Source organism: Macaca mulatta, chromosome 14, assembly GCF_049350105.2.
Source record: "Macaca mulatta isolate MMU2019108-1 chromosome 14, T2T-MMU8v2.0, whole genome shotgun sequence".
Classification (NCBI taxonomy): Eukaryota; Metazoa; Chordata; class Mammalia; order Primates; family Cercopithecidae; genus Macaca; species Macaca mulatta.
Window position 1 is genome coordinate 95,962,179 of NC_133419.1, and position 24,747 is coordinate 95,986,925.

Sequence of the window (24,747 nt, forward strand, 5' to 3'; positions counted from 1 at the left end):
CCAGTAAGTCTTTTCCTCATTGGAAGAGCCCAGGAACCTTTCATTTATTCCAAAAAGCAGCAAATACTAATATAATTCAGACCTCTCTCCACCATGAAAAAAAAAAAAAAAAGCAAACAAAATCCCATTCTGAAAATAAGAAGTAGCATGCCTTCAGAGGCTCTTTCCCCAGCCGTAGCAAACTTCAGATAAGCTCCTTATCTGCAAGTCACACTCTGGATCTCCTTACCACCAGAGTGAGCACAGGAAGCCCTCTGACTCAGATCCATCTCTCTGTGGAATAGACCTTGGCCAAGAAACTCTGATTCTGGAAACAGGGAGCAACTCTTCTGATTCCAATCTGATCCCGCTCCAGATGGGTCAAGTTCCTGCAAATAAGGTTGAGTACTTGCTTTCTTGGGCCCAAACTGACATGCAGTGGAAACCTTAGGAGCTTAGGTGAGCCAAAGAAACCACAGAGTTTGAAGTTGAATTCCAAATGCCAAAACCATATTTTAGTAACTTTAAACTGGATTATTTAGACCAAAGGAGAAATGCAGAGAAGATGAGGAGTCCTCCCAGTGGGGAAAGGGGCTGGCCCGGAGCCAGTCAGAATAAGAGTGTGGAGGTGCCAAAGCCCCTAGACAGCTATGTAGATGAACACTTGGACTGAATGCTCAGGGGACAGGAGAGAAGAATCCCATGGCCAAATTGATTGAGAAGAATAAGCCTAAGGAGATCAGAGATAAGAAAGTAAGGACTCACTACAGTGGTCTTGCACCTCCCTCCAATGGATTCAATGTCTGGCTGGGACACCACAAGGATGGAGGGAACAGATCCGGTGTGTTTGACCGAAGGCAATTTGCAGGCATGCAAGCAAGAAGCTAGTCACTGTTATGAAGGTATGGGCATGGGGGATGGACCTTCAGTTGCTACATCTATCTTGGCTAACAACCAGGGCTTACCCAGATCAGTAGCAACTCATTGGGCACCAACTTTGGTCCTAGGAGAATTTGGGGCTGGAAATTCTAATTAGCGACACCCTGAACTTCTCAGCTATTCTAATATAGAAGAAACACTGATTTTTCAGTACCCTGAGGACACCTAGAGTTTATTCTTCTTAGAGTTTTTCTCTATTTTACTGTTCTTTCTGTAGCTGAACATATCCATATTTATTAGAAAAAGTACAAAGCCCCTTAATTTGTACTTCTAGCATTAAGAAGGGGGTAGACGCAAGACCAGAACTGGGGAGTGTTCTCTTTCTTAGACAGCAATCAGCAGCACAGACAGCATGTCTGGCAGTTGGCTGTAAAGACCACTGACATCAACAAGATCCCACATTTTATGAGCAATAACTTGGGCTCAAAAATGCAAGTTTAGAACACGAAGGTGAGTTACACAACACATACTCAAGGAAAAAAGCAAACAAAATAGGTCAAAGATAAACCAAAAGGAATACATCCCAGCCAATGCCGGACAAGGTGGAGATGAAGAAGAATCTCTTTAGGCTATACAATGACTAAACAGAGAAATTTGGAGGCGAATGGCAGAGTCTCCTCCTCTTCCAGATTGACTGTTTAGAGGTTGACAGGGGCACCATGCCCTGCCATTGCTTCATTTCTGCTTAGGAACAGTATTAAAAGTTCCTGGACAGGTGCCAAAAGTACCACTGACATGCAATGAGTCTCACAAGACCATCACCTTCGGGGTGTTGAGCAGAGAGGCTGACCAGGCAAGTTTCAAACACACTGGAACAGTTTCTCTCCAGTTCCACTTTAAGAGGGTGGCACCGCCACCAGACCTCCTGGCGTGAAGAGGCTCCACTCCTACTGAGAAATAGGTTTCCTCCTTAGCCATCACTGCTCTAAATTTTTGCCGCCACCCTCACATGTGATCCTACACCCTCAGAGCCCTGAGCTATTCTTACTCTGTTGTGTCTGCAGCTCTCTGGTTCTAACAGCACCAGGAATCCACCACCAACTTCCGGGGTCTACTACCAATATCTAGTGTTTGCACTTCATTGCTGATTTTCACACCCAGGCCCAGAAGTTCACCCACCAACCATTGCAATTTGCCCCCAGGTCCCAGGGGTCCAACAGCTTCTGGATTCACCCCAGTCTCTTAGGTTGCGCCCAATGACCCAAGAGTACACACTGATTCTCAACTCCCCATTCCTCCTCTTTTCCCAAATGAAAGTTCTACCCTTTTCCCCCTCGAGCTTTATTTTTTCTTCTAATTTCCCATCTTTTTCTCCATAGGGGAGTTTTGGTGATTTTGTATAGGGGCCCGTACTGACCCCAGAGTTGATTAAATAGATTCTGCCCCCCACCCTATGATACGAATACACTGTCGCAACAAAAACTACACTAAGCTGCTAAATGAAAGAGCCCTGTACTCTACTGTTTTGTCTAAACTACAGTTACAGCCCTGCAGAGAAACAGTAATACAAACAAGTAATATGTTTCAAATAAGAAAGAGGAGAAGAAGGAGGAGAAGTGATTATAGGGAAACTGAGCAATGAAGCAAACTTTTGTCTATCCATGCAAATTCTCCTGCTCCCAGTACCTTGTGAGTTGTTCATGATGCTCCTCGGCAGGTTAGGCTGAGAATAAAGGGCCCAATTCAGATGACTCCTCTGCTCTGGTGAGTCACCTCCTCTGTTTCTTAAAAGGAGAAATCCAGAGCTTTCTCTGATGTGACGCCATACTTAGTTTATTTTTTAAAATTGAAACTCTAACCCTTATATTTGTGTGAAACCCATGGTTTGTGAAATATTTTAAAAAATAATTTTAAGAAGCCATAAAACATGGCTGTATGTGGGTAACTACGACAGGTCATAACTGTAGCAGCTGCCAACTACTTGGCTGTAATGGACTCGAACTCTTCAGCGTTTGTTTGTTTGTTTGTTAACTGATTTTACTTGCCTATTAAACCCTTAGCCTATTAAACACTTAGTGTTGCTCATGAAGCTTGAGAAAGCAGCTTACACTGCTAATTTTCCCTGATGTAGTTGTTTGAAATAAGCTTGAATTAAAGGAATCTCCGGCATTTTTCTGAACCCACACAAAATGAGATGCATTTGTTTGGTGGCTGTTTTCTTCTCTCTCTCTCTGTTTTGTTTTGTTTTATTTTGCTGGCTCTAGGAGCTGGGGCCTCAATGATGAACCAGATCCAGGCATTGGCCTCAAAGAGCCCACAGGCTGGTGTTCAAGAGCCAGGTAAACCCTTCCTTCCTTGACAAGGTGCAGGTTTGAACAGAGATGGATAAGTGGATGTGTAAACTGCCAACTTTGGGATATGGAGCAAGAAGGCAAAGAGCTGGAGAACTGCCACTCAGAATACAAGTTGATGCACAGAAAATGTATCAGCAGGATCCAGAGCACCAGGAAGCTGAATCAGCAGAGCTGATTAACAGTGAGAATTAACAGTGAGATGACTCACCCCATTCCATGCAGGGGAAATGCATCCCTCTTCTTCGTATCCTTTCTCCCTGCACATATGACACTGGGCAGAAGCTGTCCATGTGTTTGCCTCTGGCACTGGGCTGTGTCTTAGTTCTTTCTATCCCACTTCCTGACATTACCATCTACCACACTTTCTGGTGCAGAGTGGAGCTTAATAAATAATTGTTGTATTAAACAAGCATTCAAGAAAAAATGTCCTCACAAAGTGGGAGGTTGAACTAGAATAGCTCCCAAATTCTGTTCTACTTGGAGATTCTATGATTATATAGAGAGCCTGACATGGGATAGGTGCCCACTAAATATTGATTCAGATCATGCCTGCTTAATTTTGCAGTTATTTGTGCCCATGTTTTATCTCCCCATATAATCAGCTTACTTTTTCTGCAACTGTATTAATCATTTACCAAGCACTTTAGTAATCACTTAGCATGCATTGTCTTACTTGATTTTCACATAACCCTAGGAGCTAGTGATTTAGTTTCTATTGCTGCATGACATCCACTCCATAACTTAATGGCTTAAAACAACCATTTATTATTATCTGTCTTCGTTTGTATACTAACTGGGCTCAGTATATTCCCATTCTTTTTGGGGTCCCGGATGTGGGCTAGTGCTGCAGTTGTCAGAAGGCCCAAAGGTGCTGGATGTCAGGAGAGCTCACTCGGCTGTCAGTTGATGCTTGCTGTTGGCTGGGACTGTTAGCCAGAGCACCTACACATGGCTTTTCCAAGTGCTCAGGCTTCTCACAGTATGGTGGCTGGGTTTGAAGAGGGAGCATCCCAAAAGACCCACACAGAATGACTTAGCTTGTATGACCTAGCCTTGGAAGTCCCAGACCGTCACTTTTGCCACATTCCAATGCTCAAGTAAGTCCCTGAGGCCAGCCCAGATGCAAAGGAAGGGGAATTAGATTTCATCTGTTGATGGAGGAATGGCAAGGTCATTTCTGAAGAGCAGCTGAGATGGAAAGTATTTTGTAGGCATTTATGGAAAATGCCATCTGCCACAGTAGTTACTATTAATATCTCTTTCTACACATGAGGAAATTTCACAATGACTTAGCTAAGTTATATGATTAACCTGCTTGTTCAAGATCAACCAGATCCAGATGCCTTCTAATTTGGTAACCATTATACTTCACTTAGGATAGTGTTCTAAAATTTTAATAAGGAAGGAGTCACCCCTTTCAAAATGCAGTGTTAGTATCAAGAATATGAAAATATAAATTCTTGTAAAATTTATAAAGTAGAAATATAAATTCTAGTAACACTTAGGATGCCAATAAATATTACTGAAGGAGAAGCTAACGTCTGCTGCACTGCTTCAGTGGTCCAGGCACTCATACACTATATATAAACTCACTTAATCCTCACAGTTAACTTTTTCCCCCAGATGAAAGTGAACTTTAGAGGGATTAAATGCCTTGCCTCAAACCACATAACCACTTAGCAACAGAGCCAGGGTTTGAACACAGTCATGTCTCAGTCCACATTCCATGTGCTTTCCACTGAGCTCCATGTTGTAGGTTGAGCTCCTCAGGAATCAGTCTCTGAGATGACAGTAGCATGCAGGAAGTTAACAAAAAAGTGCTCAGGGGGAACACATGTGGGGAAGGGGAAAATGCAGGATCAGGCAAAGGAGAAGGTGGGCTGTGATGCAAACAGTAATTCAGCAGGCCCCCAGAGAGCTCTGAAGCCAGGATAGCCCTTCAGAGTTGTCTTACCAGGGATGCAGAGTCTGCACTTTCATTTCCACCCCTTTCAACGTAGAAAGCAACATAGTAAATGGTTGCCGGATTAAGGCTGAAGTGTAAAGGGAGGGAGTATCACAGAGGGGAGAAAGCACTGACATGTAAGGGCAGCCAGTCTAGGCTCTCGACAAGAAGATTCTTTCCTGCAAAAGACTAGGATGTTCAGGGCCCTCACTACTATACAATCCTCAAAAGGTGAAGCCAGGTCTCTTAGCCCAGACAAAGCGCTAAGACGAATGCTGCAAGTCCCTCTAGATAACCTGCCGGACGAATCTTCAGAGCAGGCTGGTACATTTTTAATGTCATTGAGTTCAGACATGGCCCCAAATGGAATCAACCTACAGTATTGAATATTTTACTCTAGGATTCCAAATTGTGTGACCATATACCCAATGATGAGTTCCAAAAAGTAAATAATTCAGGAGCTAGTCACTCATGGAGGTCAGTGGTGGGAGAAAGTTAACTAATCAGACGTTAACAGCTATTCATAATGATAGTCATCTTCAAAGGGTAGAGTCCAAAGAGGGTGAAATGAAATAAAGGAACCATACGTTCCCCAGATTCCATCCCTTATGTCTCTGCCTGATGCAGCCTCATCTCCAGTCTCTGTGAACAGGCAGAAGCAAAAGTAGGGAGAATTCGAAGTCAACCGGGAAGAGGAAAAAATGAGAAAACGTAAGGAGATGGAACTAATTTATTAAATACATGCTATGAGGCCGGGCGCGGTGGCTCACGCCTGTAATCCCAGCACTTTGGGAGGCCGAGGCGGGCGGATCATAAGGTCAGCAGATCGAGACCACGGTGAAACCCCGTCTCTACTAAAAATAGAAAAAATTAGCCGGGCGCAGTTGTGGGCGCCTGTAGTCCCAGCTACTCGGGAGGCTGAGGCAGGAGAATGGCGTGAACCCGGGAGGCGGAGCTTGCAGTGAGCCGAGATCGCGCCACTGCACTCCAGCCTGGGCGACAGAGCGAGACTCCGTCTCAAAAAAAAAAAATAAATAAATAAATAAATACATGCTATGTCACTTAATTTGTATTACCACACTATGGATTACTATAATCCTAAGCTTTTCGGAAGAGGAAATTGAGATGCCAAAGGACCACTTGAAAACCCATGGATGTGGGAAGAAACAGGAAAGAGAAGAAAAACAATGAAGGGAAGAGGGAAGGGGGAACTGGAATTGGGCACATTTATCAGGAAAGGGGGGCAATAATTTTTAAAATGTTGCCAAAGCACCCTGCAAGCTGCCAAAACACATGTTCCCTCCTGCTGCACCCAAACAGTGAGAAACCAAGTCCCAGGACTATGGTCCCTTAGTGACCTCACAGCCAGCATCCACTGCCCTGCGCCTTTAATGATCACACTCAAACCAGGACTGGCTCTAGCCTGTGTGGACCCCTATCGGTGCTGCCAACAGTTCATCAAGGGAAAATGCCATTATTCATAGCACTCCTAAAGTTCTGCCCTTCTGCAGAACAGATGGGAGGGAAGAGTCCGCCTGGGTCCTGGCAGTGGGACTGAGACTCTGGCAGGAGCATTGAGGGAGGATTAACAAGTCAAAGTCTAAAAGAAAAGGACCATCCTGGAGGCACACCCAAGTGGCAGGCACTGTCCTCTCAGAACTGAACGAGGAGGCAGGGGGCATATGAGGCCAGGTCCCCCAAAACAGTCTCACTGTGACCCTTGGTGCCACCAAGCAACCAAGGAGGTGGGACAGGTAAAGAGTGGGAAAAAAGATGGAGTGGGAAGATGTTATTTACTGAGGAAGGTAGAACTAGAGTCAAGCAAATGCCAGCCAGCCTTGTGGAGGGCTTGGGTGGATAAGGGACAATGCCAAAAACAGCATTAATTTTCAATCCTGGGTGGTGGAAAGACTATGTATGTATGTATGTATGTATGTATGTATGTATGTGTGTATGTGTAATTTCTCTATGTCAGACTTTGCTGGGTTTGTGCCCCCCTCTATAATCTACTGATTGTGGGACTTCACGCGAGGTACAAAACATAAGTGACCTAATAAGCCCTCTCGACAGGGCTTCAGGGAGGAGCCAAGGCTGGCACATAGTCAGAGGACAGGAAAAGTTCCACTCCCTCCGTGTGATTAGGAGGGCTGCTTTGTTTTCTTCGCAGGCAGAGACCTCAAAGAAGAGTGTGACTTGTGGCTATCATTGGAATGCTCTAACGGGAGGGAGCCCTAAGCTAAGGGGAGGGGCTGGATCAGCCCCGGGAGGGCGAGCGACAAAGGGGCATTGTTTCCCGGGAGGGCAGGCTGGGGCAAGGCTTACTCCACTGCCGGCCTGGGTGTGGGCAGGTTTGCTCCTGGCAGGAGAAGACCTCCATCCCGGCCCACAATAGCCGACCCAAAACAGTTCTGTCAAAATTAAAAGACGCAGGAAAATACCAGCGACCGTTTATTTTCTCCTGGGGTAGGTGGGGGAGAAAGCAGCTCCTTTTTCTGGGCTGGATGGAGTCTCAGGGAGGGGGCCAGGTGACAGCATCGCCCTTTCCTCTCCGGCTATTGCGCACCTTCTGGAGCCTCGCTCAGCCTGCTCCCTCCGGCGCAACACGCCAATGCTGCTACCCACAACGCACAGACCAGAAACCAGGATAGACAGAAGCCTGGGATGGCCTGGCACCGAGCAGGCCCAGCGCAAACGCAAGGTCTCTTCCTCTCCTCTCGGTAACCCCACGCCCAGTCCCGGGAGAGGGAGCGGATGCTTATTTCAGAAAGCTGGCAGTCCTGCAGTGGCAACTGGAAAAATATATATACTTGTGTGTGTGTGTGTGTGTGTGTGTGTGTGAGTGTGTGTGTGTGCGCGCGCGCGCCCACGCGCACAGTGCATGTCGTGCCCAGCTACAAGGAAACCTGGCGGCTCCTCTGACAAACAACTTTGAGTCCCGGCAGGGCGGAGGTGGAGAGAGATTCTCCGCTTGGGTAAGGGCGGTTGGATGGCCGAGTACTCTGTGTTGGGGCTGTTGTCCTTCTCCGGAGTCCCGGGAGTGCCTTGGTGTCCCTTCCCAGGGCTCGGGCTCCTTTGAGAGAATCAAGAGGAAGGTGTTTTTCACCAGGACTCGCGGCGGGCCCCACCTGCCTCCCGTGGCCTGCCGGGAGCTATTACAGCAGGGTCTGCCCGTCGGACGACGGCGGCTCCAATCTGGGGTCCCGCCGGCGCGGACTCTCAGCTCTCTCCCGATACCCGCTGGCCTCTCACATCTTTGGTGGCACTCGCCGCCACGGGGAGGGTGAGATCAAAGAGGTAAACCTAGGCCTGGAGGGACGGCCAGGGCTCCTTCCCGCGGGCCAGCCTCTCGTCCTTCCTCCCGGGAGGGGGCTCTTTCCCTTTCTCCGGATGCGGGCCTTTCAGAGTCAGCGACGCCTTAGACTCCTCCCAGAAAAATGCACCCTCCTCTACCCAATTCTGCCCTACCCTTTGGAGCTCCCGGACCCGCTGACCACTCGGTGAGGTCAGAGCCCACCCCCGGAAGGGCCGCTTGTTGGGGACGGGTTCGCCCTCTCCTGGCCTCCCCAGACCAGCGCGCGGGGAGGATCCCGGCAACGCCGGGCGCCTGCAGACCTTGAACGGCCTTACCCTGGTGACCTCCCCAGGAAAGGCTGGGCGGTGCTTCCACCCTGAGGGCCACTTGTTAATTTGCACGAGAAAGTGCTGCCGAGGGTCCACACGTGCGAATCCACCTGTGGAGCGCGTCCCCTCCCTGGGGGCAAGGCCTACGGGAGGCCAAAGGGGAGAAGTTGCCGGAAGACTGGGAAGTAAGGGCAGGGGCGTCGGAGGAATCGAAGGTGCAGTGACATCAGGCTCGGACACCCGGCGGACTCCTCTCAAGGTGATCGGATACTTCCGAGAGCCCCACAGCCCTCCTGGACCTTTGCCCTCGCGTCTGGGATGCGCTTGGGCGCCCCCAGTCTGCAAAGCGTTCGTACCTCCAGTCGGGTGACGTTTTCGCTGGGCTGCTGTGCGAACAGTCTCCGCGCTCCTCCACTGTGAGATATTTCACAGTTTCACCCGCAGAGGGCAATCTTATTCCAAGTTCCTGAGCGCCCTAGGCCTCTCTCTCCTCCCTGCCTAACTGGTGAGGTGGGACTTCGTCGTCTTCCAGGTTTACAGTCTTTTCCTCCCCATGGCTTCTCTTTCCTCCCGGTCTCAGGCACTGGGCATTTCCAGTCGATCCAGCAGGTCTGGCTTCTCTCGCATATGCAGTAAGGGTTAGGGGAGAAGGTCCCAGCTCGTCTTGTCTCTAGCAGAGTGTGAACTGGCTCTGCTGACGAGGTGGCTGTCCTTTTATTCCTTCTCCTGAGAACTGTTTATATATTAAGGAGCTTCACAGCCTCCAGTATAAGGAAAGCAGATAGGAACTGATCGTATAAGACTCTGTAAATGTTTTAGACTTTGGCCTTAATGGGAAAGAAATGGGGGTGCCGTTCGTGGGTTTTTGAGCAGCAGATGGACATTACTTTTCACCATGACCACGCCAGCTGCAGTTTGGAGAATAGACTGTAGGGGTCACTGCGCAAACTGGAGGCCGCGATCCAGGTGTGAACCAGGTGAAAGAGAGCTCGGGCCATGGAGTGGCGCTGGAGGTAGAGAGAAGCACTCAGACTCTGGATTTGTTTTTTGAAAGCAGGATAAAAGGCCGGGCGCGATGGCTCACGCCTGTAATCCCAGCACTTTGGGAGGCCGAGGCAGGCGAATCATGAGGTCAGGAGTTCGAGACCAGTCTGGCCAACATAGTGAAACCCTGTCTCTACTGAAAATACAAAAAAAATTAGCCGGGTGTGGTGGTGTGCACCCGTAATCCCAGCTACTCGGGAGGCTGAGGCAAAAGAATTGTGTGAACCCAAGAGGCAGAGGTTGCAGTGAGCCAAGATTGCACCATTACACTCCAGCCGGGGTGACAGTGCAAGACACCAAGACGCTGTCTCAAATATATATATGTATAAGATTTTTTTTCTGATTGTTTGTGGGGGTATGAGAAAAAGACAGGAATCAGGCATGACTCCAAGTAGCTGGAAAAACAGAGGTGCTGCTGGCTAAGATTGGAAGGTGTTGGGGTAGAGGGGAGAGCTTAATGTTATATATTTTAGGCTTGAGGTGTTTATTAGAAAAACAAGTGGAGAAGTTGATTGGGCAGACACGCAGGTCTGGAGAGGGCTGGGCTGGAGATAGAAATATGGGTTGCCATGATACAGGCATGGGACTGAAAGCCACGAGCTTGGAGAGATCATTAGAGAGTCAGTAGACACAGAGCCGGCGAAGCCCTGAGATCCGGTTCCCCCAACTTGTACATGCAGTCTGTTTCCTCTTCTCAACTACAGTTCCCATGGTCTTGTCTTGTTCACAGAACCTGCTCAAAGAGCATCTATTAAATGAAGGAACCCAACTTTCATCACATGTAAAACAAACATCATTATAATCCTACCTCATAAGGTTGTTGTCAGAAAAAGTTAAATACGGTAATGAAAGTGAAACTGCCTTCTGTTTAGTAGACGCCTTGTATATTTTTAAAGTGTAGGCTTCATTATCTCATTCTGTGCAGCTTGTATTACTTGATTGTATCTTCAGTTTCTGATGCATGCAAGGCAGACACTCTTGTTCTCAGTTTATTGACGAGGAAAGTAGGTTTGGTGAGACAAAATAAGTCCCTGAAGCTGCATATCTAATAGTAACACCACTGGCTGACCTATTTGAGCACATCTGCGGCAGGCGCTCTGTTAATGATTTTGCATGTGTTATCTGGCAACAACACAGCGAGGTGGGGATTATTATCTTCACTTGCACATGAGGAAACCGAAGCATAGAGAGGGTGGTTAACTTAGCCAAGGTCCCATAGTGAGTGGTTGGAAGAGCCTGGGTCATGAAGCAGACCTCCCCATCCTGGTTCAATGTTCTTTTCGCAGCCTGGTAACTCCTCTTCTTCATCCCCCTACTAGACTCCTGCGAGGGCCAGGCCTCTCCACTCCTTCCCTTGACATTGGCAACATTCCTCTCTCATTACGTTGCTCTCCTATAAAGCCTGCTTGCTGCAGGATACAAGAGTTCAGTCACTCTTTGGGAACTGTCTGCAGGTGAAAACATTTTGGCTTATTGCTCCCCTTTCTGGAAAGTCCTTTCCCCTCCTCTCTGCCTTATGAACTCCTGTGTGTTCTTCTAAGCCCTGGTGAACTCCTATGTGGTTTTCCAAGTCCAATTAATATGTCACCTCTGTTGTGAAGCTTTCCCTGCTTGCACCCGACAAGAGGCATGACTTAGACCATGTGACACTTTGTTCATAGGTCTATCAAGACAAACTGACAATTTCCTGTGGGTTTGACTGGTGCCCCCGTAAGATTGTGATTTTTCTCTCAAAAAGGTTCTTATGTTTTCATATATTTTTATCCAACATGCTGTTTGCTTCATGAATACATACATGAATGACCCATTTACAATCACTATCAAAGCAAATTTATGGATTTCAAATACTCTTTTAGAGATGAGGAAATAGGCTAAGAGGAATGATTTGCCCAAAGTCACTCAACTGATTAAATATTGGAGCTTTGCCGGGTATGATTGTGCGCGCTGATAATCCCAGCTACTCAGGAAGCTAAGGTGGGGGCGGTGGGCGGGTGGGCGGCAGTGATCGCTTGCGCTCAAGAGTTAGAGGCCAGTCTGGCCAGCATAGTGAGACTCTGCCTCAAATAAATAAACATAAATAAATACATAATATTGGAGCCTGAGCTCAAGAGAGGTGAGGAGATTTTGTCTGGTGAACCCCAAGATTTCACCCGCCTATTGCTTCCCTCTCTGGCATCCAGGGTCCGGGAACCCTCCTCCAAATGCTCCTGCAGGTGGCAACAGAGGCCAAGGAAAGGTGAAGCATTCTGGCAGGAGTTCCGGAGACAGATGAGAAGCTCAGCTCCCTGAGGGCAGGGGCAAGGTGACTTGAAGAAAGCCAGGTCAGAGGGAGCATTTTATGCATCCATCATTTGTAATCCAGAAAGAAAAGGTTTAGGCACTTTTAGTGTAAGAATTAGTCATACAATTGACATTGAAGAAAGGAAAAAGCAATTGAAATAAAAGGACAGTAAATAACAAACTATCTTACAGGAAAAGTTACACCATGTGCCGCAAGACACCGAGCTAGAAAGTAGCAGGGGTAGGTCAGTATCGGGGTCCATCGCCTCGTGTTATCGGCACGGGGGATCTCTGTCTGATGTGTGGGCACAGAGAAACAAAGTCCAGGTATAGTGCATTAGGACCCAGAGGGGTGTTTATGCATGGACTAATGGCCACCTGGAGGGTCAGAGTTTCTGGCTTATTGTGTCCCCAACTCTGTCCTAATACACATTTTTACCAATGGCTTGCTGAAAAAAACAGAGGAAAGGTCAGTGAATTTGCCAAGGACAGGAAGCTCTGAGCGTTTGCAAGTGCCCATGTGGAGAACAGGGAACTGTACAAGTTTGAGCTGTGTGGGACAATAGGGAAATGGAACAAAGGGGCATTTTACCTTTGTGTTCAAAATAATTAGACAAGGACAGCATGGAAGAGACATGGCTTTAGTAATAGCGTATGTGGAAAAGAATGGGGCTGGGGCATTTATTACAACAACTGACATTTGTGCAGCATTTATAAGGCATCTTCATTACTCCTCATGACACATTAGAAGTGGTAACAGGGAAACCAAGGCTGGGAGTATCTTGTGTAATTAAGCGGCAGTGCTGTAGTGTGAATTGTGTTTCTGTAACCCTGGGGTTACTTCTCTTCTTTTGTTCCCCATCTTTAATCAAGCTGCATGCTCTGCTCGTTCTTTTTTGTGAATGTCTCTCACCTCCAATCCAGTCATCCATCCCGTTAAAGGAATGGATTATCCATGTCTTTCTGAGACTATTGTACAACCTCCTCATTTAATCTCATTTCTCTCTCTTCCCATTAATTTTATATATGCCACATGAGCCCGATTACCAGATTTAGCAAAAAGCAAAAACAAAAAGCCAAGATACTCAGTTACATTGTTACATTTGAATTTTAAAAATGAATAATTTTTATTGTATGGGACATACTTATATTAAAAATTATTTGTTATTTATCTGAAATTCAAATTTAACTGTGCATTCTGTATTTTGTCTGGCAACCCTGTTAATCATGAAATACCATTTCCATCATTCCAAAAATATCCATTAGTTCTCTGTTACCTAAGGACTGGGGACTCAAGCTCAAATTTTTACAGGTAGGTAACATACACATACAAATTAAGTGACTAATTGGGTAAGTGGGGCCTGAAGCTAAATTAAAAACTGAAGAGCACATGTTCCCTGACCCCAGACATTCCAATTCGGACTTTAAACATAAATAATCAACTCCAATAAAAGCAAAAAAGAAACACGCACACACACACACGTACACACTCTCACACTCACAGATCCATAGCCATCAGAGAGTCTGGCTTCCAATCTGAAACCTGGGCTCAACCAAACCACTTGGCCTGGAATTGGAGGTCCCTGATTGGGCTTTCTGCCCTTCACTCTCACCACTCTCCACCATGGGCCCTCCCATCTCTCCTCCACCAGCTCATCATGGATGGCCTCCCTTACCCATAGCTGTCTTCTTACCATGCCAGTCTCACAGGCCACTCAAGTCCACAGTGATCTTTCCCTTTCCATGGTCAATTTTGGCTCCTCTCTGTCCCAGGGACATCTTTAGTGGTCACATCATTTTTCTCTCCAACACCCGAAAGGGAATACAGGAAGTGACTTTGAGAGGCCCCTACCATATGCCAAGTCCTCAAAAAAGATCTTTGCTTATTTTTGTTTTCTCTCTCCTTAGTGAGATGGTGAAGTACTCAAGGGCAACAACCCTGTCTCATACGATTCCAAATGCTATATTGAGCTTTGCTATAACATCCATGCTCAATATATACTTTCTTACTGACAGGTCCAAGAGTGTACACACTCATGAACTCAGTGACCGCAGACTGGAAGTAAAATCACAAACCAGTGCTTCCCCCACCCCCACCTATCCTTCATTCACCTCTGTCACCTCCCAATTCTGATTGCAAGCATTTTTCAAGTCTGAGGCTTTAGCCCAAATTTAAACTTTAGCTTAAATAACATCTGTTTTTTTTTTTTTTTTTTTTTTTTCAGAGCTGATAAGAACTTACATTTGAAAGATGGTTCTTTTTTTGGCCTCAGTCCTGCTGGGTAGTTGTGCCTTATTAGAAAATTATCCATAGCACTTTCAAAGTCCTCCTCATAAGCATATTGAACTGAGCCAGACTTGGAGCTTTGAATGGAATGCCATTTCATCTTGGCAAAGCTCCACCTTTTGTTTCTAAGGAGGGATAAAGCCTGAGGAACATGGGTGACTTAGGGACCATTTGCACCCAGACCTGATCTGCTGGGGAAAGGTTCAGAATCCTGGAAATACACAAATTAGACACTGAGCTGGGAAAAAGAAAGAGACAAGCACTGGTCAGGCAACCTTCAGTTTTGCTAACGCCAAAGATTTTAAAAATATCCTCCCCTTCTTATGATTCCTTGGCCTGCCTAGCTATGTTCTGGCTGAGATATGCTGAGCTGGGCTGGGGCTCCGGGACTGGTTTATAGCCAGCTGTGCCTTCAAAGAGCTCTCTTTTCAAGACTTCCTCCAACTCCAGATTCCACAACTGCCTCCAGGAGCTGCTGGGCCAGGGAGGGCCCTTCTGGAAGCCCGGTTGCCTTTTGAATTCTGTTTTTACTCTTTTTTTTTTTCTTTATAAACAGATTCTCTTCATTTCAATGGGAAAACAAGGTGTCACGACAGATCCATGTCTCTATTTTACCCTTAGGCCTCAAACTTCTTCATGGGAAAAAATGGCTTCTCCTTTTTTAATTGAAGGAACTGGAAGAAGTTCATTGTTATTCATCAACTTCAAAGAGACTATATGAGGCCCCTTGGCCAGGACTACAGAGCAGTATTTTTTAATCAGAAATTATGGCCAAAAAGAAGAGGAGACCAGAACACATGGGTAAATGTTACTGAATTAGTGGTTTTCCTTCAATAGTTTAGTTTTGGTGTGTGAGAGGAAGAAAGTTGCAAGAACTTATGTGCCAGGTACTGTGCTATGATCTGAAGATGCAGAAATGAAGAAAATGCAATCCCTGGCTCTCCCACCTGATGGGGGAAGTGAACTTCGCACCCTGTGGATAAGGAATAAGGAGTACACAGTGTAGCACTGTGGTTAGAAGCACCAGCTCTGTCATCACAGGGCTTAGCTTGTTCCCTGGCTCTGCTGTGGGCTGTGTGGCATTGGGCAAGTTACTTAACTTCTCTGTGCATTATGTTTTGCATCCTAAAAATGGGGTGAGTGGTAAAATCTATGTTATATGGTTCCTGTGGGGATTTAGTGAGTTAAAATAGTTAAAGTACTTAAGCTTAGTGCATACTTTGAGTGTTTATTACTATCATCGAGAAGATGTAGAGGAAGTATACGGGCATAGAGAGCAAGGTGCAGCTGACTGCTTGGATGAGGCAGCGGATGCTTCAAAGAGGAGGTGACATTTACTTTGCACTCTGAAAGATGAGTGGGATTTCAGTTGACAAGGGTGGCGTGAAGGAACCCAGGCAGTGGGAAGCATGGTCGGTAAGAGAGAAGGTGATGGCTCGAAGGAGTAGCAGAGACGTCAGTGTGGCTACAGCCTGGGACTCTCATGTGGCTTGGGGGAAGGGAGTAAAATCATAGGCTGAGTCTGGAAAGGTGAGTTCAGGCTAGACCGGGAAAGGCTTTAAACTCCGTGTCATTAATTCATTCATATAAATCTATGATCCCCATAAAGATGAAGAAGGAAGGCATTAAAAAGTTATGTAATTTTCTGGGTGTGGTGGCCCACGCCTGTAATCCCAGCACTTTGGGAGGCAGAAGCTGGCGGATCACTCGAGGTCAGGAGTTCGAGACCAGCCTGGACAACATGGCGAAACCCTGTCTCTACTGAAAATACAAAAATTAGCCAGATGTGGTGGTGGGCGCCTGTAATCCCAGCTACTTGGGAGGCTGAGGCACGAGAATCACTTGAACTCGGGAGAGGTTGCAGTGAGCCGGGATCGTGCCACTGCACTCCTGCCTGGGCGACAAAGCAAGACTCCATCTCAACATCACTGAACTAGTAGGGGGCAGAGCTGGAAGTTGAGCCAGGGTGTGTCTGACTCCAGAGCCCCGCACCTTGACTTTGTGCTTTCTCACAATGCCTATGGCTGCTGCTTTAAAACAGCTCTTTCCATTTGCCTTGTTAAATGGGATTGTATATGAATTACACTGCACTGTTTATTTTTAGAGAAATAAAAGAACCTAATAAAGGAATCTGACACGGACCTTGGGTGAATAAATATGCCCTTAGGCTGGAGTGTATTTCAGAAAGCCTGGATAGGGAACTTGTGCGGTATCCCCAAGGCTCAGGTCCTGAGAAGGCATGGCCACCTGATACCCTGGTTCCTTTAGCACAAAATCCCCATGATAACCTCAGTTCGCATTTCTTTGAAATCTGCTTGGCAGAGCTGTGCGATACCTGAAACTCTCTGGGTCATTTTGCTTTGATCAAGGGCTTTGCTGTTATAGGGGCAGTCTCAGATCAGGTGGTGGAGGTCACCAGGCCTTGGAGAAAAGCCCAAACATCTTCCAATGGGACCAGGCCCTGTGATAGCATCTTTCCAACCCATTAATGGTCAGCTGGGCTTTTTTGTCCTGGGTCCATTCTGAAGGTCCTCACTCCCTTCTTTTCAGAGACACTCACTGCTCAAGGACACTTAGTCTTTAGGTCCCTGGCACCTCCTGGGAAGTAACTGGGGAGAAAAGAACTGGGCTACAGTGGGAAAGCAGACAGCAGGTGCCAGACAATTTCCCTTCTCCAAACACTTCCCTGGGGACAGTTGCCGCCCATAAGCATCCTAATGCAGATCCACGATGAGCTCTTTCCTACCACACAATTCACTTTTTTTTTTCTTTTTTAAGATGGAGTCTTGTTCTGTCACCCAGGCTGGAGTATGGTGGCGCAATCTTGGCTCACTGCAACCTCCGCCTCCCAGGTTCCAGAGATTCTCCTGCCTCAGCCTCCCGAGTAGCTTGGATTACAGGCGTGCATCACCACGCCCGGCTAATTTTTGTGTTTTTAGTAGAGATGGGGTTTCACCATGTTGGTCAGGCTGGTCTCAAACTCCTGACCTCAGGTGATCTGCTCACCTCGGCCTCCCAAAGTGCTGGGATTACAGGCATGAGCCACTGCGCCTAGCCCACAATTCACTTTTATTCTGTTTCCCTTTATAACGCTGACTACAATTTGTAGTTTTATAATTTTGTGGTTTTCTTGCTTACTATCCACCTTCTCACTCCCCTGTGAGCGCCATATGGCAGGGGTCACATCCATTTTATTTCCTGTTGTAGCCAGCATTGAGGACCGGCGTGGCTGGCACATGGCCTTTTTTCCTGCAACTCTGACAGTTCCTCTTTTCTCTCCTTCATCCCCTCTAGTGCCTTCTCCTCTTCCTGGCCTTTAAGCGTTGGAGTTCCTCAAGGCTCTTAGGTTACCTTTATCTCTCGCTTTTTCCTAAATGCTCGCCCAGGTATAAAGCTTCAATTAGTCTACCTGACATCTTTGTATATCTCAAAGGCAGCTCAGATTCCCAAGTTAGCAAGGCAATGCACATGATTTTTTTCCTAGAACTTGGCCCCTTCCCCGTGTTCTCTGAGTAAATGGCTCCATCAGGCACCAGTATGGGCAAGATGGAAACCAAGAAGTCATCCTGATGCGTCCTTATTGTTTACCCTCCCCGCAAGCCAATCACTTAGACTTGTTGATTTTTATCTATTGCTCGAATCCACCTACCGCTCCCCATCTCTGCAGTTCATGCTGTAGTCTTCACTGCCTGCTCTTTTCACCTGACTAGCTTATTAATGAGTCTTCCTGCTTCTGTTCTTGTTCCCCTCCATTATTTATGCTCCAGCCAGAGCATCCTTGAAATGCAAATCTGATTTCACCATCATAACAACCCCCCCACCAACACACACACATACACACACACAGACACACACACACATACACACAATGCAAAATTCTCTGACAGCCTCCATTGCTCTTACAATAGAAGCCAACATCCAGCTGGGCGTGGTGGCTCATGCCTGTAATCCCAGCACTTTGGGAGGCTGAGATGGGCAGATCACTTGAGGTCAGGAGTTTGATTCCAGCGTGGCCAACATGGTGAAACCCCGTCTCTGCTAAAAATACAAAAATTAGCTGGGCATGGTGGTGTGCACCTGTAGTCCCACCTACTCGGGAGGCTGAGGCAGGAGAATTGTTTGAATGCAGGAGACGGAGGTTGCAGTGAGCTGAGATTGCACCACTGCCCTCCAGCCTGAATCAACGTGGTTAATATGGTGTCAACATAGTGACAGAACAAGACTCCATTAAAAAAAAAAAAAAAAAAAGCCAACGTCCTTTGTTTGTGTTAGCTTTAAAGGCTTTGTAGCCCAGACCATACAGTAGGCTGACTTCCGCAATGCACTCTCTGGCTGAGCTCGTATGATCCCCCAGTCTCTGGCCTTTGTGTTGGGAGGCACCTCACTCTGGCAAGCTGCCCTCTTGGACAGTATTCCTTCAAGACAGCTCCAGCCTGATTACCTTCCAAGGTCTTCTCTTGACCTACAGAGAGCTCATATATCCTTGCCGTGCCAAATACTGGGAGGGCAATTGTTCTTGTGGCTGTCCTCTCTCTTGGGTTTGCATGCCTATATGGGTTTGCATGCCTATCTTTTTTTTTATAAAGCAATCTAAAAAAAAGAATGCTTTCTTTTAGATTGGAATTGAATGCCAGTCTATATTGTTCCTTAAACTCCACAAGATTTGTACAAATGCCTCAGAATGAACTCTTTGAAGGGAGCTGGAACTCAAAGCATAGCCCTTTCTAAAACAAACCCTCTATTTTTGCCTCTTCAACCTCTACTCTTTCATAGCCAGGAGTGGGGTTGAAGTAAAGTTCACAAAATGGATTTGGGATCACCACTTTTGCAAATCCTTAATGTGCCATCATTTCACTTTGGGAACACATTGCCACCTCTGGAATGAATCCTTTTGGGGTGACGGCCAGCACTGAGTAGTTCTATTTACAGAATCCTGTTTTAGAGAGAGAAGATGCTCACTCGATGGAAGAAGTCAGTTAGAATCTACCATTTTCAGACAAGAAAGGGCATGTTCCTTTTGGAAAAGCTGGGTGGGCCCAGTCCTGAGCAGTTAGAGGCATCATAACAGCACCAGGAAGCTGAATGCAAGGGCATAAGGACTAACTTGGCTCCTTCGCTGATATGACTGATGCCTGAAGTTAGAGTAAAGGTCTTTTGAAACTCCTAACTTGGCCCCACTCCTTTTTACCTCTTACTCTCTCAGTCATTCTGTGTACCCCATCTGGGGGCCCTCCCCAGGGATAGCTTCTGGCCTCAGCCTAGACGAGCTGCTTCTGTCAGAGATTACTCTACAAGAGGCATCACCCAACTCTGGGCCACAACTGGAGATGTAAGTGCTGCTGCGCCCTGGCCAGGTTGGACAGCCACACTTCTCTTGAACACTACCCAGAATCTCCACTTCAATCAAGGGGTAAGAAGGGTCCTTCTCTCTTGCTCAGAAGTCCCATGGCTGTCTGGGCCTTGCCCCTCACTGAGTCGTTGGTCCATTCACAGAGTATTTCTCTCGCATCTCACCACGGCCAGCACTGTCTAAATTCATGAAGGAGATGCAATTTATCTGAAGTGCTCTTGACCATGGGGAGGGGCATTTCATGCACATTGGTGTAAATTGGCACAATCTTTCTGAAAAGCAATTCAGAAATGTGTATCAAGAGTATTAAGGGTGTTTTTTGCCGTTTGAGAAATTCCATTTCGGTAACTTCCATTTCAAAAGCAGTTTCTAACAGGTTTGTAATGGGGAGTTGTTTTCACCTTGGGAAACCCATCTTTGATGTCGCGTCTTCTGAATTCTATTTGATTTGCTCCTTTAATAACGTCATGAAACTCTGTCAGTTTCCCAGTTATATATGGAACACAGGGCGTGTAGGCAGTCAAGGTGGATTTAAGGCTGTATAACTCTGTGAATAATGTTGTCAAAGAGAGAGCCTGCTCCCAAAAGACATATGGTTTCCAAAAGCAGACTGGTGTGGTGCTGAGTGAATAAACATTGTGTGGGGATCTTGTAAAACGGGACATTTTATGAGCCCCTCACCTCCCGTTCTGATACAGCAAGTCACGGTGGTTTCCAGGAATGTCTATTTTTAACAAGATTTCCTTTAGATTTTGATGCTCAGATAGAGGTCTGATAATCACAGCTTAGAATGTAATCTACCATAGGCTGTTTCATTTTTAAGAAATTCTACTAGATCTTATTTTGATGGAATATTGTATGTCACATGGGATTCATGCATTCAAGAAATATCTAAAATACTAGACAAGCATTCTCACTGCCAATTATAGGTAAGAGTGTAATTTCAAAAAATATTACATAACCCATATGCCACACTTTCAAGTGCACACAACTCCACAAAGGTGAACATTCTGAGGGCAGAGATGAGCAAAGGACTGATTATTAAGTTACCGACTATAGTGACTCTGGTTTAGTGATATAAGTAAAAATCCCCAAGACTATCCAAGGCTATCCTTAATAGACTGTGATATAAAGAAGAAATTTTCCAATCTAGATTCTCTATGGATAAAGCACTGGCCACCTCCAGCATTTACATTCTGTCAGTTATCTATTGCTACAACAATGCTGTACTTTGTAACATACAACCAGAAAACCTCAATGGTGCACAACAGTCAATATCAAATTTTGCTCATGAGTCAGTGGATTGACTGGGTGATTCTGCTGGTCTAACTGGGTTTGATGGGGTACCTCCATGAGTTTGCAGTCAGTTCTAGGTAAGCTAGTTGACTTTACTGTTCTTGGATGGGTTTTTTCACGTGTGTTGAGCCTTAGCCAGAGCATCTGGGACAACTGAGCTTGCTCCAGGTGGCTCATTCTCCAGCAGACTAGCCCAGGCATGGCAGGATCCAGAAAGAGAGAAGCATGCAGTCTCTTAAAGCCTAGGTCTGCAGCATATACAATGTCACTTCTGCTGCATTCTATTGGCCAATTCAAGTCACAGGATGAGCCCAGATTCAAGAGTGGAGAAATAGACTTTACCTCTTGATGGAAGAACTTGTAAAGTCACATTCCAAAATGTGTGAGTATGGATTTATGCAAACAATCAGCTACATCCACTGGGGCCAGTTATGTAAACAATCAGCAACATCCATTACCCAAGCTTTACCTGTTTACCTAACAGGTTACAAGGCATCAAATTCTGAAGGTTATTATATTGCTCCCAGGTATCAAAAGAGTTTGTGTGCACATACCTGGGAAGGTAAGGCCTTGCATGTCAACAGTTTGCTTTGAGTATCTTATACTTTATCAATGATGTACATCAAGGGGGATGTGTAATGTATTCAGGAAATTATTCAAGATATTCAGAAAATTCCTACATACTCAAAGAATGCCTTATGGTTACCTTGAATATCCTGTTTTTATGCTGCCCTGAAATTCTAGACAGTCTCTGATTGCCAAGGAGATGCTGTTGTTTCAAAGTGGGACAAATCATTGTGCTAAAAACTCATTGAAAATGGCTCCTTTTAAAATCTGCCTCAATCTGGCTTTCACTTCCTTTTCTAAGTGAAGAAATACAAATAGCTTAGCCTGTAACCTTTAGTCACTGCACTGTTTGACCAAACTATACTTTCCAAATTCATCTTGTACGTGAAGTACCACACATATGGCCTGAACACCACACTCTGGATTTTTGTTTCCTCTGTCTCTTTTACCTTCAACATGATGTTCCTCAGTCTCTGCAAATCCAAATCTTAACACTCACACAGTGTCTGCTTAAATATGGCCTTCTGCTTAAAAAATCCTTCACTGATAACCCCAAACAAAAGTGTGCTTGTTTCCTCTTTATGTTGCAAAGAGAGGTAAAAAATAGCAAGTAAATTCCGACAAATCTGAGAACAGTTTTATCATTCACTTACTGTTAGACTTAGACATGGTGCTTAATTTTGCTAAGCCTATTTTTCTTAACTCTCTAAGATGGGGATAATATCCACCTCCAGGATGGTTATAATAAAAATACTGTATTAAAAGTTTCTAACATTTACAAGGTCCTTGATAAATGATGGCTTTTTTATGACCCCATTTACAAAGCCATTATCTTCTTATTTTCTATATTGTTTAATGCCCAGCCAATGCCTCTGTTACAGTTTTGCTCCCTGAGCTTCCCTCTTCTTAAGGACAAGAGTTATGCCTTCCTTCTTATTGCTTTTCTCTGCATTTTACAGATGAGGAAACTGAAGAACCACAAGATTAAGTAATTTGTTCAAAGGCAGATAATTAGCATTACTGGAGTTGAGATTTGAATTTATTTTAGGAACTACTTTCTAAACCCCTACGCTGTGTGTGCTGCCTTGTCTTAGCCTGGCTTCCCCCTGGAAATAAAGCCTGAGAGCAAGGTTTACTTGCCACTGGGTTGAAAGAGGCGGGTAGGAGTGAAGGACAGGTGGAGTGAAATAGGAAAGGAGGGACAACTGATAGAGTTGAACTGGTGCTCGATCCCACCAAGTCCTCTACATTTCAAAACTGTGGCTTGGGGAATGAAAGGAAGCCCAGTTAAAGGTTAACCCAAGTGAACTTCTTGCACTTTTGGTTGTTCGTACTTAGTGGAAAGGCAGTACCCTCTGGCATTCTACCAAAAGCACTCAGGGAAGGCCCGAGGCAGGAGGCCAGAAGCAAGCAGTCCAGGACCACGAGAGAAGTATCAGTGAAAATTGGGCAAAAGTTTGCAGAGAATTGGTTGCCACCACACCAGCGCTGAAGTTCGAGATGGGCAAGGTGACTGTGAAGGGGTGTAGAAGAGGTGTGCACCACATGCCTCTTAGCTAGTAGAGTCAATGTGTGCTGAAAAGTGCTGTAACCAGGAGAGTTTTCCTGAATTTCATCTTGATGTGAAGATGACGGATTTGTTCATGTTTATTTTAGGAGCATGCCTGTGTAGGAAGGAGTATTAAGAATTCTTGCCAAGGCTGGGTGCGGTGGCTTACGCCTGTAATCCCAGCACTTTGGGAGGCCAAGGTGAGTGAATCGCCTGGGGTCAGAAGTTCGAGACCAGCCTGGCCAACATGGCGAAACCCTGTCTCTACTAAAAATACAAAAATTAGCTGGGCGTGGTGGCAGTGCCTATAGTCCCAGCTACTTGGGAGGCTGAGGTGGGAGAATTACTTGAACCCGCGAGGTGGAGGTCATGGTGAGCCGAGATTGGGCTACTCCACTCCAGTCTGGGCGACAGAGTGATTCTGCATCTAAAAAAAAGAAAAAAAAATTTCTTGCCTCAAATTCCTTTTAAAGAGTTTTATGGGAAGGTTTTGGGCTCATTTGTGTTTTGAAACATGTCAAGTATGTGAGATTATGGGAGAAGAGACATGTTCTGAGATGTTCTAAGTCCACAGCAAGGGAAGCCCATATTAGAAAGTTACATGCATTAAAAACCATGACTTGAATTCCTAATTCTTGCCATACAGTAGAATGTTCCTAAAATAGAAATGCAACACAGTTTTAAGTTCCTGAGTCTTCTTTAGGATCAGGTCCATTGTTCTCTTAGAATTTTTAGCCTTTAAATTCACAGGTGCTGATTTTTATCTCTTGGTCTGTGAACCTTCCCCTCAGGGACCATCTTTTGAATCAAAAACCCGTTTAGGACTGGAGGGGAAAAAAATCTATTTTTTAAAATTAAAATTGTTGCAAGTAAGCCAGAAAGGAAAGTTATCTAACCTTGTCTGGAGCATGGATCATCCATTTGCTTTTCAGTAAGATGTCAGGCAGATAGCATGGTCATTTGTATCATTCAACAAGAAACTTAAGCTGAATTAAGGTAGTGAAGTTCAGTAGAAAAAAAATGTCAGAAAGACTGGAATTCGAATCTCCACTGTGTCAGTTCTAAAAACTGTACCAACTCTTATGCAAATAAAGCTTTCTATGACTTAATTTCCTCATCTATAAAAGGAAGAAACCGTCACTGCAAAATTATTGTGAGGATTTGTTCTTCACAAAGGTGTGAGGATTAAATGAAATTGTGTACGTGAAAGGACAAAGTACACACATAAACATGAAGTATTATTTTACTTTAAAAAATGGCTCAAAGTTGTTAATAAATTCATGGGGAAACTAGTGTCAAAAGCCTGATTTTGAATTGGGGGAGAACTTATAGAAAGACTGAGTTGTTAGCTGAGTTTGACCTGATAGACCCTGTCCTTTGTCTCCCCCTGGGGTTGCATATTATTGAAAAAAAGACTTTTGTTTTTTTGGGAGACAGGGTCTCACTGTGTTGCCCAGGCTGGTCTTGAACTCCTAGGTGCAGATCCTCCTGCCTCGGCCTCTCAAAGTGCTAGGATTACAGGCATAAGCCACCACCCCTAGCCAAAAGATAGACTCTAATCAGCAAGCAGCTGGTTTCCACTCATCTCCCATTACA

At 45.6% G+C, this 24,747-nt stretch overlaps 1 long non-coding RNA gene across 1 annotated transcript; it reads left to right on the forward strand.

Annotated features, from left to right (window-relative positions):
- The first annotated feature begins 8,033 nt into the window (after positions 1–8,033).
- Positions 8,034–16,519, forward strand: LOC144334448 (uncharacterized). Its single transcript, XR_013404265.1, has 2 exons — positions 8,034–8,129; positions 15,011–16,519. It is a non-coding gene; the product is annotated as an uncharacterized LOC144334448 (long non-coding RNA).
- Positions 16,520–24,747: the final 8,228 nt, after the last annotated feature.